The sequence below is a fragment of the Vicugna pacos genome, chromosome 5 (assembly GCF_048564905.1).
Source record: "Vicugna pacos chromosome 5, VicPac4, whole genome shotgun sequence".
NCBI classification, from domain to species: Eukaryota; Metazoa; Chordata; class Mammalia; order Artiodactyla; family Camelidae; genus Vicugna; species Vicugna pacos.
The window spans coordinates 76634265-76649683 of record NC_132991.1 but is presented as its reverse complement, the minus strand read 5'-3'; the positions used below and the strand labels follow the sequence as shown (position 1 = coordinate 76649683).

The following is a 15419-nucleotide window of genomic DNA, read 5'->3' as shown; positions in this document are numbered from 1 at the left end:
CCAGGTATTTGCTGTTGAATAATTTAGTTTATCCTGCTGATTAAAAAATACCTAAACCTACACCAAATGGGTCTAAATTATTTCCATATTAAGACCAATGAGAGCAATTTTTAAGTTTATTGTGGTTTCCTTTAAATACATTTCAGCTCTTTCCATTAAAATGGCTCATTTGGCAATTGAATAAGGTGATTTGATTAAAATGACTAACATTCAAATAATCAAGATAGTAAAAAAAAATTCGTGAGATTTATAAAAAGCCTAATTGTACAGTTCAATCCTTGGAAATCATTAGCTAATGTTCTGATGATCAAGTAATAAATACATAAGTGGATTAAAGAAACATAAATGAAAATTCATCTAAATTTAATTTAGATAAAATCCACATATATGTTTGAATATTGAATTTTAATGATTTAATGATGTACATATTTTAGGGAGAAAGCAGAAGTTTGAGATTAAACATAATTAATTCTAAGTTTCTAAGAAGTTATCCCCAGGTATCCTTTGTTCTTTACTCTTGGCTTTTGGTGGAGTGTTGTACAAAAAATAACATTGTAAATCTCTCTCTTTTTGTTTTCTTTATACATTTTTTTTTCTCTGAGCAGGTAAAACCACTTTAAAATGTGCATTTCTACCTGTAGGAGCCCTCTTCTCCTGGGGCTTGTGGTTGGAAGAGTTTTGATGGGTAGCCATGGATGTTTGAGGAGCATGAATTTGTGAGGAAGGAACTGTCCATGTTCTTTTTTATTCTCTACCTCAAATATTCAACTTTTCTATTTGTATTTTAATTTATAATTTATATATACCTTCTGCTAAGTGCAATTTAAGATTATAATAGAGGGCACACTTATCATAAGACCATTAACACAGAAGTAGAAAATTAGTGGGTGAAGGAGAGAAAAAGCCTACTAAAAACTTGGGTCAGTATCATTGCAGTATGCATGCTAAAGCATGGAATTAACTTTCCAGTTTGGTGAATTTGTGGATGTAGGGCTGGATCTATACTGGGTTAACAAAATGAACATTTTAGTTAAAGCTTTTGGGAGGATCCAAGTAAATGAAAATAAAATTTTTTTAAGAATTTTTTTTATGAATTGTTTTGTGTTTATTTGATTTGCACTGCCTGTACTCACATAAGATTGTATTGTACCTGAAGGACAATTTCTGCGTTTATTGAAAGGGATGTACTCGGACTGGGAGTGAGAAAGCTGTCTTCACAGGGCATTTTCTCGCCGGCGGTAAGACCAACTTAAAAATTCAATTGACTTATGAAGTTGCTTGTTGTTAAGTGACATCAGTAAGGATCTGGTAGTGATAATGCAGTGGTTCCCAAATTCACCTAGTGAAGTGCTCGAATAGCTAAGGAAAATGAAGACCACTTCTTGACCTCTAACTCTGAACCCAGTATCATGCACTAGGTCTAAGAGGAGAGGTTTAGCTTACCTTATGTACAGTTTCATATTTATCATTAAAATTCACTCAGAATTTACATTTTATCTCATAATATAGCTGCGGTTCTTTTGATGTTAATAGTATGTTTTAATTTGACAACTAGTAATATTTCAGAAATGTACCATGTTTACCCGGGAGCTCCTCATATCTCCAAAATCACCTTCAGTTCTCCTGAGGATACTCATACCACGGTCGGAGAATCATTGTCCTGAAGGGTAGTTCCAGCAAGCTGTGCTGATTTTATAAAATGCCCTTCTTAACCCTAGGGATGGTTCTGTCCTGGGAAATAATTTTCTAGAAGTGCTTAGTGATGTTGGAGACACAAGGAGCCATTTATCTCTAGGATCATCTTTTTCAACACTTGTCACTGCAGTTCTTCTGATTACATCATTTTTTCTGCTCTAGTCTCAAAACTTTACAATTACTCAACTACAAGTTTATGACTGCTTCAGGGAGAGAACTCCAGAAATTGACCTTGCTTTACTGTCTTAATCATTTTTTCCCCTTCAACAGCAATAACAAAAAATTATTGAGTTTCTTCTATTTCTAGGGCACCCTCCTAGGGAAACAAAGAAGTGCAGGCATGATTCCTGTTTTTAACCTACATAATACAGTAGAGAAGACAGATCATATGTGTGGAAAGACAAGTAGTATAAAAGGTAGCACAACATGAATGCTATATTACTTAATTAATTATTTAAGTCAGTGAATGCATACTAAGTGCCAACTCTTGATCAAGCATTGGGCAAAGCTGTGGGTGAGGTCCAGAGGAGAGTGAAGTGTTCTTACGAACAAGTATAATCTAGTGCGACATAATTAATATAGCAATTGATATATGTGTAACTTGCTGTGGAAGCACAAGAGGGAGTGCCTAGCTCTTGGAAGGAAGAAGGTTTTCTCCATTTTACTGAGTGTATCTTTTCTATTTTTGGCATCACTTCCTTTATTTTCTAACTCCACAATTTGTCATGGGAATCATTCTCTCACCAATTTCTTGGGATTTTTGTCCTCTCTTTGGATCAGTTCACCTTTCCCCTTCTTGGCTCGTAGGACTGGACTATGGAATGAGATTGGTGCCAGTGCAAATACATGGACTTCAAACTTTGTTCTCTAATCTTCAGTGCTGCCAGAAGTTCTTTATACATCCCATATAAGTTCCCTCTTCTTTTTTCAATAGCAGCTAATACAGACTTCTACTACTCTTCTCAACCCAGCCTCAGTTCCTCTGTCAACAGATAACTTTCTTTGCTTCACAAAGAAAAGTTAGAAACCATTAGTATGCAACACCATCAATTTCTGGTCTTCTTTCTAAATGCTAGGCATGCTCCCACCTCAGAACCTTTGAACTAGCTGATCTGTTTGTCTGAATCACTGTTCTTCGAGATGTTGGCATGGCTAATCCACTTTTCTTTTTTATGTCTTTGCTTAGTTGTCATTTTCTCAATAAGGCTTCCCTCTTTATCCTTGAATCCCATTCCACTCCCTCCACAGACATACTCTATTCCTCTTACGTGACATGCTCAATGAATATTTGTTGAATAAATGTTGAATTCCTACACATTTTTAACATCCCTCTCTCTTACCTAATAGAAAGGGGGCCCCTTTTCCTTCTATGAATAGTTACTTTTACCTCTGTTCCACCTCCTATTCCCTCCAGATCATCAGGAGTCGAGATTCATCAATTATCCAGTTTCTTCATCTCTCTAACTCTATTCCATCAGCACATACATGTTTTTCAATCTCAAAAAAAAAAATCCTCTCCATTCTAGATCTTTCCTCTAGCCACCCTACAGTAAAACTTCTTGAAAGAAAAGCCTTCACTTACTGTGTCCATTTTCATTTCCTGTTCAGCCCTTGATTTCAGTCTGACTTCTGATCATCTGTCTGATGGTCAGAAAAAATTGTTTCTGTAAAAATGATCAGTGGGCTCCTGTTAAATCAGGCCTTCTTCAGGGGTCTTGTATCATACATGGCTCCCTCCATCATACATTCTATTGCAAGGGACTTGTTGTTGTCTTACCCACTGGACCTTTTATTTCACATATCCATTTTTGGGGGTCAGTTATTCCACAAATATCTATTGAATATTAACATGTACAGAAACTGTTTTAGGTCCTGAGGATTTACCGATAAACTGACAGAAAATTTATGTTAAATGCAGCTATTAGCCTTATGGAAGAAGCAGGCATTAAGCAAAGAGGCAAGTACACATCATAAAATTAAAACTGCCAGATGGTTTTAAAGAAGACTTACACGGTACTATAAGAGTACTTAAGAAGAGAATTGGACCTTTCAAAAAGCTTGAAGAACATATTCCTGAGAAAGGAATGTGGGGGCTGAGAAGTAAAGCCGAGCAGGAGTTATCTAGTCAAAGATGAAGGCATGATGAGAGGGAATAGGATGTGTAAAGTCCTGTGGTTGGAGGGAGCATAGAGTTTGAGAATATGAGATAAAGCTGATATGGCTGGAGCCCATGGATATAAGGGAGGAGTGACAGATGGTTAGGCTAGTAAGAGTCAGGGCCACATGACACTGTGACATTAGAAGAGGTTAAGGATTTGGGTCTTTAATACTAAGAATATATGGATGTATTTAAAGTGGAGGTTGTGTCTTTATATCTTAACCACCTGCTATTAGTTTAGGGCAAGAATCATCAAAGAAGCGTATTAAATGTTTATTGAATGAAGGAAGAAATGGACATTTGAACTAGTCTCAAAGACTGAATATGATGGGTCAGTAGGAAGGGGTAAAGGACATCTCTTTGCCAAGGAACCAGTGTTTAAAGAAACATGAAAATATGAAGGAAAAAAACCCCACATTTTGCTTTGGATAGGACAAGGAGTTCAGTGTAACTGAATGGGAAGTGAGCGGGGGAAAGAAAGAGGTTAGAGATGATGAGGGGACACGGGAGGGAGGGCAGGGTGGTGGGCTGCTGAAAGAAATGGTATGAGAGTTCAAAGGAAGGTGAGATCGAGGGTCAGAACAGTCATCTCAGAATTGTTGCATTTGAGAGGTTAGATGAGGATCTATATTTTGTTTGAAAGGACAGTTAGATCTTAGACAAGCAGAGAGTTATGGGAAAGCATTCTCGACAAGGGAAATGAAATGAATTACGGCTTAGAGGCCAGAATATACTGGAATTCTTCCTTTTCTAGTAAAAGCTGTGTCCCTTTTTAACCTCTATACACGTTTCATCAGTTTTTTTTTCTGGTCTATTTTCCATAATGAATTGTGTGGAAAAAAAGTTTTTACCAAAAATTTGCCTAAATCTTAGAGAAAAAATCCTAAAGAGAATATTTTACTTTTCCTAGGTGTTTTGTTTGACTGAAAGTAAGTTAGAAAAAAATGGGGAAGGTGATCATTTTTCGTTCATAACTGTAGACTAGCTAATACATTTTGGGCTGCATGATATTTTGTTTATTAAGCTCACTATCAGCCTCTTTTGTTGCCAGCTGAAGTGCAGTAATAAGATTTTGTTCCAAATTTTACACTTTGCCAAAGGTCTGTTTCTCAGCTGCATTTTGGGAACAGCTGTCAGCCCCAAGCAATCTGATTGCTTTTCATGAATGATAAATCACTTTCCTGTACACTGATTTGTTTAGGTACAATAGGAAGAGACATCTTTCCACCTAGTATGTTAGCAGAGGAATTGGTAGAGTATTATGGTGGGGGAGAAGTGTGAAAGTTCTAGTGGGTGTTTCCTTAGTACTTAAATGTTCAATTAATGATAATTTCATTTTGAGTGGATACAGGAAAGAAATTCTCTTTATTAGTGGGTCTGAAGGCAGCAGGAAAAAGCAGTGGTCCTTTCTCTATTAGGAGCCATTATCAGTTTACTACTGGATCATCTGTTTGAAAATAAAGAGATTCTCCAGGATCATTCATTTGTTTAAAAAATTGCCCATACCAAGTTGTGAGGGTTAAACGGGTGTTGGAAGTTACAAAAAGGAAGCTCAGCTTTCATTAAAGTATTCAATTAGTGAGACTCAGCAGTCCATGAAAATATTTATCATATTCCCAGCTCAGCTCAGACTTTATCTGCTCCAGTTTTCCTTGCACAGAATCACAGACATCTACATTTGCTGCTTCACATCCAGGGGAACAGGAGAAAGGCTGGAGGTGGTGGGGGCATCTCATCCTTAATGTATTATATTTACTGCTTGAATTTTAGTTTTGGAAAGAAAAGTTTTGAAGTGAGAAGTGAGGGATTCAAGTCTTTCTTTTGCCTTGATGTTTGTTCCTCATGGTGGTGTCCCTGTGTCTGCCTGGTGGGCTACTGTCAACATCTTTCTATGAGAGATCCTGTCATTCTATTTGCCTAACTCTTCTTCTTGAATATAAAAAAAAGATAATCCTAAATAATAGATTTTCACTAAGAACAGTAAGTGGCCTGCGATGGCATATTCAGTTTTTGGCCCCCAATTTGTTGAAGTGTCTCCCTTCATTGTAAGCATAGATGGCCTTGCCAGGCACCCCATGCCCTCATCCTGTGTGCCTCCTTTCTGTGTGCCCCCAACCTCTGTGGGGGCTCCTTGGGGACTGGCGAGTGCAGCCAAGCTGACTTGTACAATCAGACAAAGCAGAAAAACTATTGGCATCATTCCTCAGCTGGATGTCAGCAGGCCAGGCACTTACTGCAGGGATGCTCTTTTATTTTAATAAGTAATTTATTTAATGAGCCGACAATGGCAAAATGTCAAATACAGAGACTTCAAGGATGAACAACACAATTATAAGGAGCAGGAAGTCTGTTGGGCTTGTGATATTCAGCATCCTCGGAAATGACGTTCCTTGAGCTGATTTCAAAATCACTTGGCAACTGACTTGAAAAAGGATCTCTGCCATTAGTCTTGAGAGAAGTGATGTCACCCATATGAAGGTTCAGAGTTAGTAATATGAGCATGGCAAGTCCTGAGTGTAGACAGTGTGGGGTAATATGGTGGGTGGTCATATTTGGTGAGAAGCCTTATAGCTGGCCCAATGGAGTGCCTCCTCCTGCCAAGTCACCTGTGTGGCAGCATCTGATGCTTGCACTCAGTGTGGCCAAGGGAGAGGAAAGAGACCTCCACTTTGGTTCTACTGTCAATTCTAGGTGTGTCCTTGGATGATTCACTTTAGGCTCTGAGGTGTTTGTCCTCTCATGTTAAATGGAAGGGCCTGAAGTTTGAAAAGCTTTGAGTTGCTTTCCAGATTCTGAGATCTGATTTTCCCTTAAAGTAATATCCCTTCCAGTGTACAAGATGTGTTCATTAATTCCTCACACCTGGCTCTGGTTGGTTGCTTTCAAATCCTATAAAAGTAATAAACCAGTTAACCTGAATGTAGAATATAAAAGGTTTATAGTAATTCTACTGATCCAACCTTAATTTAATAATTATCTATTGAGTACCTACTGGATGCCAGGTACTATTTTAGGCACCAGACTTATGGCAAAACATCCTTGCTGTCATTAAGCTAACTTCCTATTAACTTATGGACAGAGTATCATCAGGTACCCTGAACTCATGCTTTGAAAGGAGTATTCTTTCTAGAAGCCTGTATTAATTTTTTTTAATTGGTCAAGTGGAAAAAAAGTCACATTGTGAACTGTGCTACGTTTGATGTGTTAATCTGGCATATTCTTCGGCCATTCTAATTTGTTTCTTCTTCCTTTGTTAGAATTTAATTATAACTCATATTGCTTGATTCTTCCCTTCTGACTCCGGAGGGCTCTGTAATATGCCCGTAATCCTTCCTAGGCCCAAATGCAGGGACAAAAACCTGCTTCTACTCAGAGTCTGGGTTCTGTGCTTCAACTTGTTCTGTGCTGCTCCTCTGCTGGCAGCAGTGCATAACTGTGAGCCACTGATTTGCACATGGTGCTAGCTGGCTTTGCTTCTGAAAGGGATAATGTGCATGGCTGTTCTCCCACTGATGTGTGGGAGCTGCCATTTGAGGGTATGTAATACTTTATTTTCCATCTAGCTTAGATTTCTAAGGCTCAATGTCCGACATCTGTTGTCCTTCATGTTGGAATTTTAAAATTACCTGTTTTATGATTATAAACTAATAATATTTATCATTTAAAATATAGAAAATAAAGTATAAGGAAAAGAAAAATAACCCATAATCCCATGACACTGAATTAACCATTATAAGCCTCCTCTTTGTATATATTTCATAATATATGCAGTTTTGTATTCTGTTTATTTTTTGTCCTCAGAAGTATATTTTGAGAATATCTCCAATAATATTAAAAATCTTTGGAGATCTAATTGTAATGGCTACATAATATTCAATCATATAGACTTATCACAATTTATTTAACCAATACCTTATTATTGGACATAGTCTTCAATTTATTACTCTTACAAATACTGTGGGTAATAGCCTTGTTATGTATTTCAAATATCTACCCAAGTTAATTCCTTAAGAAAAATTCTAAGAAATGAAATTGTTGAACTAAACAACATGAATGTTCCTGACCTAGCTATTGTTTAGAATGGTTCAGAAACTATTCTCTTGCTAGAATCATGTATTACATTTTTGAAAAATCTATGTCAATTTGTTAGCCAAAAAAAGTATTTCACTATTGTTTTATTTTCTAATTGTTAGATTACTAGTGAGATCGAATCTGTGTTGCACGTGTTTATTTGCCGTTTATTTTTTATTCTGTATATTGATTGTCTCTACTTCTTTATCTAATTTTCAGTTGATGTGTGGTGCACTGAATAATGGCCTCCTAAAGATGTTCACAACCTAATCTCCACAAGATGTGAATATGTTGCCTTACATGGCAAAGCGATTTTATAAATGTGTTTAAATTAAGGACCTTGAGATGGGGAGATTATTTTGGATTATACAGGTGGGGTCATTACAAGAGGAAGACTAATGAGTTGATGTGAAAGCCAATGTGATGATGCAAGCAGAGGTCAGAGAAGAGAGAGACCTGAAGATACTATACTGCAAGCATTGAGGAGAAAGGAAGGGTCCGTGAGGCAAAGAATGCAGGTGTCTCTAGAAGCTGGAAGAGGCAGGGAAAGGGGCTGTCTTCTAGGGCCTCTAGAAAGAACCAGCCCTTAGGGCATCTTGACTTCAACCCTGTGAAATTGACTTTGGACCTTTGACCTCCAGATATGTAAGGAAATATATTTGGATTGTTTTAAGCCACTAACTTTGTGGTAATCTGTTATGGCAGCAGGAAATGAATACATAGTATGTTCTTATTTTTCTGATTGATATGTAAATTTTCTTCTATACAATAAAGTTATTAACTTGTATATGTTGCAAATATCTTTCCCAGGTTGCAATTTGCTTTTAAATATTTTTATAGTGTTTTCTGATACAGAGTTTTGTTTTTAACTTTTAAAATATTATTGATGTTACATTAGATTAATTTTATTTCTGTGGTATACAAATTTAAAAAATTATGCAGTCAAATCTATGTATCTTTTCCTTGGTGATATATTTTATTGCTTTTAAATCAGTTTTATATTCACCAATGTTACTTCCAGCATTTTTATGGTATGTGATTTTTCATTTATCATTCTTCATTAAGTTTTTATATATTTTTAGTACTATTTCAGGGCTATCTTGTCTGCCCCATTAATCTGTCAAATCCTGTGCTATTACCATACCATCTAAATTATTGTAGTTTCATAAAAGTTTTTATATCTAGTAAGCCAAGTCCTCATTCATTACTCTTTTCCTTAACATTTTTTTAAGCTGGTCTCAATATTTTATTTTTCCAGATGAATCTTAGAATCATTTAGATAAGTTAAAAAATTTCATGGGTATTTAAATGTGAAATTTGCAATAAATCAGTAAATTATTTTGAAAAGAATGGCATCTTTTAAAATCAGCTCTTATCAGAGAAGAATGTAGTATGTTTTTCTTTTATAAAAATACAAAAAATTTTCTATAAAGTTTTATAGATTTATTGATGTAATCTCGGATGTTATTAAATAAGATTAGTGTTAGGCATTTTGTATGTTTTGTTACTATGGAATTAGAATGTTTTTCCATGGTATTTACTAACTGATTTTAGCTTATATACTGAAAATCTGTCTATTTTCATATGTATATCTTCTGCTTTATTGAACTTTACTAATTATGAGTTTTTCAGTTGATTCTTTTGGGTTTTTAAGTATATAATTATATCACATGCAAATACTGGTGATTTTATCTCCTACATCCTTTGTGTTTCTAGGATATACTGTTTTGCTTATTGGACATTAATTTAGGTGGCTAGATTGTTTGTTTATTAGGATTATTGAATCTATATTTATAAATGAGACAAGGCTGTAATTTTAATATTTTCCTCTATCAGATTTTGGCATTGGGGTGGCATATAGTTTCCTAAAATATTTTTGGTGCTTACAGTTTTTTTTTTTTTCCTATTTCCTGAAGCATATATTGCATGGAGACTTGAAAGAACTCACCCATAAATCTAACTGCTTTGGATCATTTTAGAAGTCATTTTTTAAAACTTACTCAATTTCTTTTACTATTTTTTCTAATCAGGTTTCTTCCACTTAAGTCATTTTCATTGATTTATATTCTTTCACAGAATTGTCCTTTCATTCATTTAAATCTCAGTGAAATCTCAACGATTCCAAAGAATTATTTGGGTGACTATGTTTTCAATTCTCCTAAGATGGTACATTGTTACTACCATTCCATATACATAGGAGAAAAGTTAATTCATTATATGCAATAGTTGCCTTAGGGCTTAATTCTCTCCTGGAGCTGGCTGAAAAGAGCTGGAGTTATACATAATACTTTAAACTAATTATAAAAATTTCTGTGTCTTTTTAAATATTCTATCCCTTCTTGTATTTATTGGGATTAATTTTTTTTCAGATTTATATATTTTTTTCCCCAAAGAACCAGCTCTTGAATCTCAGTTACAATTTTAATGTGATTCTGTTTACTAGTTTGGTTATATTCGGTTTTATTTTTATTTTTCCCTTCCTTCAGATTTTAGTAGGTTTCTTTTGTTGAACTCTTTCTAATGGTTTGATTTGAGTAGCTCGTAGGAACACCCTAAGTAGAGCTAACTGGCTAAGGTAAAGGATGGGATGGGTCAGGGATAAAGAGAGATAACAGCTTAAAAGGCTGGTATAGATAGAATTAGGGAGGGCCATGAGTGCAAAAACAGAGATTTTATTCTGAATGGCAGAATTGGGTGTTAGTGGTTGTAGAGCTAGGAAAGTTATTTACTCTGTGGACAGTTTTAGTCAAGGTGCTGCCCAGAGTCCACTCTTTTGTAAAGACAGTCTGTGTTGATTAAGCCATTTCTGGGTTATAAAGTATTTGTGAAGGGTCTACTAGGAGTGCTACATACGGAGCACTGTGTTAGGGGCAACACAGAACATGCAAGAGGAGTGTGACATTTTTGAGCATTTTGTTGCAAAAGCAAACTGAGTTTGTAGTATCCATTCAAAGAAGAAAGATCAGAGTTAGGATCTTGAATAAACAAAAGATTTTCTGAAAAGGCAGAATTTGATCTGGGTCTGAAAGAAGGAAAATGTGAATGGTTTAGCAATAAACCTCACTCTCACAGTATGGAGAGAACCTAATGGGGATGGGAGTGTGGATTGTGGTGAACAGAGAATGGGCTGATGATAGCCAGTGCATACTAGGTTTACAGAGAATCTTTACAAGCCAGAAGAGTTGGTGTCTTAGTGCAGTAAATGGAAGGGAGCCACTGAAAGTTCTTGAAAAGGGAATGGCCCAGTGAAAGCATCCTTTTCACATGATGAGGCTGGCAATAGTATTTAGGCTGGATCAGAGGGGAGAGACCTGACTCTGACAGTCAGGGGGGAAATTATAGTAGGTTATATGCAGAGTTAGGAATGTCAATTTAGAATACAAATAAATGAAAGGGTGATTTTGAGAGGTGACAGATGGAAAATCAAAGACAGGGAAAGATTAATGACACCTCTCAGTTTTAATTCTTAGGTATTTGAAAGCAAATGGTTGTAAAGGGATGATATTTGAGAAGGAATCTCATGTATTACATTTTGGGCTTCTTGAGTTTGAGATTATGACTGGACATCCACTTGCAGAGTGGCTGTAGTTGGTTGGAAATACGAAACTAATGTGCAGAGGACTAGAGGATAAGAGGTTTGACCAGACCATGGACTTGGATGAGTCCGTCAAAAGGTTAAATGCAGATAGAGAAGAGCAGAAGACTGAGTCCTGAGGAGCTAATCTTGGATATTGTTAGAGAATAAATTCAAGGTGTGTAAGCTACAAAAGGAGTATGAGGTGTTATATGGAAACTGAAGCCAGTAGATACAAAATAACATGTTGCATTGGTTGAGCAGCAGAAAGAAACGTGCTACTTGAAAGAAGGGAAACAGGGTCAAGTGAGCAATAACACTAAAGATAAAAATAATAATGCTAGGAAGGATTTTATGTAATCTAAACATCAGGTGATGCTTGAAGGTATGCAGAGAAAGGCAGAAAGAAGTTATACAGAGAAAGATGATTAAGTACAGGAGCAAATTTTAGTCTTTTTCTGAAATATATTAACTATACTGACCCAAATACATTAATCATATTGAATAAAATATAGTTATCTTAGTAAAAGTTCAGATAAACTTAACTGGATGTAGTCTAGTTTCAAAAAAGTATGTTCAAGTCAGTGATAAAGAATAAAATACTATTCAGTATTAGCATATAATATCCAAGAGCAAAGGAATTGACAGTTGACAAATATGAGCTAAGTTCATGCTAAGAAGTTAACTATCCAGAGTTAATCTATTAAAGAATAGATGGATGGTTTTATCAATATTGCTGACTATTTGGCTCTTCAATAAATGGAATCTATGTGTCTTTGAAGTTTATAAATCAAAGTGACTTTGATATGAGCTTCTTTGGAATAATTGGAAAAATACTGATTTTATTTTCATTTTTCTTTTCTTTTGAGTTGTTACTTGGAATTTGCATACTTCTCTCAGAGTAATAAAATTTAATCTAAAGTTCAAGGCAACTATTTATATTTTATGAAACTCTTAAGTTTAAGATTGTATTTCTTGGAATAGTGATTTACATATGTCTGAAAACTTTATAGGGCAAGAATCAGTTACATTTTTTTTTAAAAGAGGAGGGATAGAAAACTCTGAGTAACAAAGTAGAAAATTATTTTTATATCAGAGAAAAGAAGATAAAAATGTGTGTTTCAGGACATGATTTGAAAGACCTTGTTCTTGCTTACACTGAGGAGGAAGGAGGGGAGAATCGAGGAACTGCAGGATTGAAGTTAGAAACAAGGAGAGGATGCTTGGAAATGAGGTCACCCAGCAGGAGACCAGTGCAAAGATCAGAGTGTGCTGAGATGCCTAGATGAAAACGGAGAAGGGCTGGCAAGGAAGAAAGGGACAGGACGTAGGGAAAGTCTGCAGGAGCCCCCTGAACTGGTCTGATAGCATTCTTTTGTGTAAAACTGCCTCTGAAGTCCAAAGGCCTTGTCCTTATAGCTACCCCTCTATAGAGTTAAAGACCCACCATGCTGAAGCCAGCATCTCTCTCTAGTCGCCGAAGAAACATTTTTTTCTTCCAGTAGAATATAGTTTCTCTTAAACATGGCATAATATTTTTTCTCTAAAAACCTTTTTTATTAGACTTAATTTTGTTCTCCACTCTGGAAAAAGTCTGTGCAGACAAGAATGATTTCACTGGGCTTTGTACATATATTCAGACAGACTTGTCTATGCTGTTGGGAAGTTGGTCAGAGTAAGACTGTGCCAGAAACCTGGGGCATACGTGTTGCTCTGGTTGTAGGGTATTCTCAAGTGAATCAAGGATCTGAGATTCAACCTGCCCAGTGTAGTTCCAGTAGGGTCATAATCAGTAGGGAAAGGCATTTCCTACCATTTGTGGAAATCTGCAGAGACCTTTCTTACGTAGAGTAGATAAATCCATAATCCTGACTATGGAAAGAATTTGGCTTGCTTTAGATGAATAGGATATTTTGGAAAAATATAAGAACCAACTGCAGAGGAAGGATAGTAGAGTGGTTATGCGCATGGACTCTGGAGCCAGAATGACTGGATTTATATCCCATAGCTACCACCAGCCAGCTGGATGACCTTGGGCAAGGGCTGGGTCTTTCTATGCCTCATTTCCTCATCCATTAAATGGAAATGATGGTAGTGATGGTATCTAATGGAGAGATATATGGTGATATAATAATAATAGTCATACCTATAAGGTTGTTGTACTGATTAAATAAGTTTGTATATGTAAAGGATTTAGAATTGCACCTGGCACACATGACACACTTTGTAATTAATGTTGTTATTATTAAATAATGAATTCAATGTCAGAGACTGTCTTCTGTTTTCTATAACATGTAGGTTATGATGTGAGGTCAAAGCTATCTTATAAAGTATCCTCTCTCCCTAGTATTTCCTTTGTTTTTGTAGAAACCAAATCATACTTTTCCCACTTGAAAATGACAATAATGTTTTCTACTTACCATCTGGGTATTGTGTCCCATATTTTTGTTCTAGTGCCAAGACAAAATGAAGATCTTTGACTAACTACTTCAATATAGCTCAGTTGACTTAGTTCAATGAGTTGCTGTTGGCTGAAAGTTTTTCTTTTTTTAATGACATTTCAATGAGCCACTTGCTAATTTTTTGGGGAAAAAGAATTTCCTTATTAGAACTGGAACACAAAACTTGTTGGCTTATGAGGCACTCAGAATTATAAATAAGGTGACTAAAGTCAATAATAGAAAAATCTGAAGGGAATTGTTTTATACTCTCAGTCTTCCTAGAAGATACCAAGGATTGCCCATTTGCTTGAAAAGGAGTTTGAAGTTTGGGTTTCTTTTTCATTTTTCATAGTATATTTCTAGCAGTAGAAATTCATGGATATGTTATTTATTCATTCAATTTACTTATTATAAAATTTGTATTGAATGTCTGCTTCATGTAAAACAAACCACTGTCCTAGGTCCTAGAATTACAAAGATGAATTAGACGACAACATTAGTCCTTAAGGAGCTATCCCTTTTGTGGTAAAATAAGATGACATTTAGATAAATATAATATATGACATAATTTTCTAAATGGCGTATCAAAAAGATAAGGGGAATGCCATAAAGATATGGAGGGGGAAAACAGCAAAGTTAATTTGAAGAGTTAGTGAAATTTTCATGAATTAAATGATACTTGAGTTGGATGTTGAAGGCCAGGAAATTTTGGCTAAGAGGATAGCATGAGTAAATGTGGAGAGATGGGAAACAGCAGCAGACATTTTTAGGGAGAAAACATTATTCAGCAAAGTTTAAAGAGAAAACTTCACACAATGAACACCTATTACGTGCCTTGGTCATGCTGTAGGCCCTGGAGATGTGGAGCTGAACAAGGAGACTAGGTGCCTAGTCTCAACAGAGCATGCATATTAGTGGGTGGAGATACAATGTATAAAGTAAACAGACAAGATAATCTATTAGTGAAAAATGCTATAAAATAAAAATAAAATAATGAAAGACGAGTGACGAGGTTGGGAGAAGTTACTTGAGAAGGTACTTTAGAGTTCAAGGAAGACTTCTCTGAAGAGGTGAAATTTAATGTGAGACTAGAGTAATGAGAAAGATCCAGGGTTTTAAAGACCTATGGAGGGGGAACTGCCAGGGTTAGTGATAAAACAAGCTTATTTGATGAACAGAAAGGTCAGTGTGGCTGGAAAGTCATGATCAGTAGCAAGAATAATATGAGATGAGGTCAGAGAGACAGGCAAGATCTCATAGGATCTTAGAGAGTATGACAACTATTTTGTGTTTTATTCCAAATGCAATGGGAGACCATTTGAGGATTTCAGGCAGAGGAGTGATGTTTGAACTACATTTTAGAAAGAACACTAAGGTTGCTGTGTAAAGAGTGGACTGTGGAATATGGAGGGACAAAATGGAAATTAGGGAGATCTCTTGGAGTTTATTGCAGTAATGGGCAACAGATGATGCTGCCTTA

General features: G+C 35.9%; 2 long non-coding RNA genes across 4 annotated transcripts in view; both read left to right on the top strand.

Moving 5' to 3' along the window:
* The window catches only part of LOC140696460 (uncharacterized), a 62560-nt gene that overhangs the window by 11066 nt on the left and 36075 nt on the right, over positions 1-15419 (top strand). The gene's annotated exons all lie outside the window — the stretch shown is intronic.
* Positions 2013-8722, top strand: LOC140696461 (uncharacterized). Its single transcript, XR_012072843.1, has 2 exons — positions 2013-2111; positions 8144-8722. It is a non-coding gene; the product is annotated as an uncharacterized lncRNA (long non-coding RNA).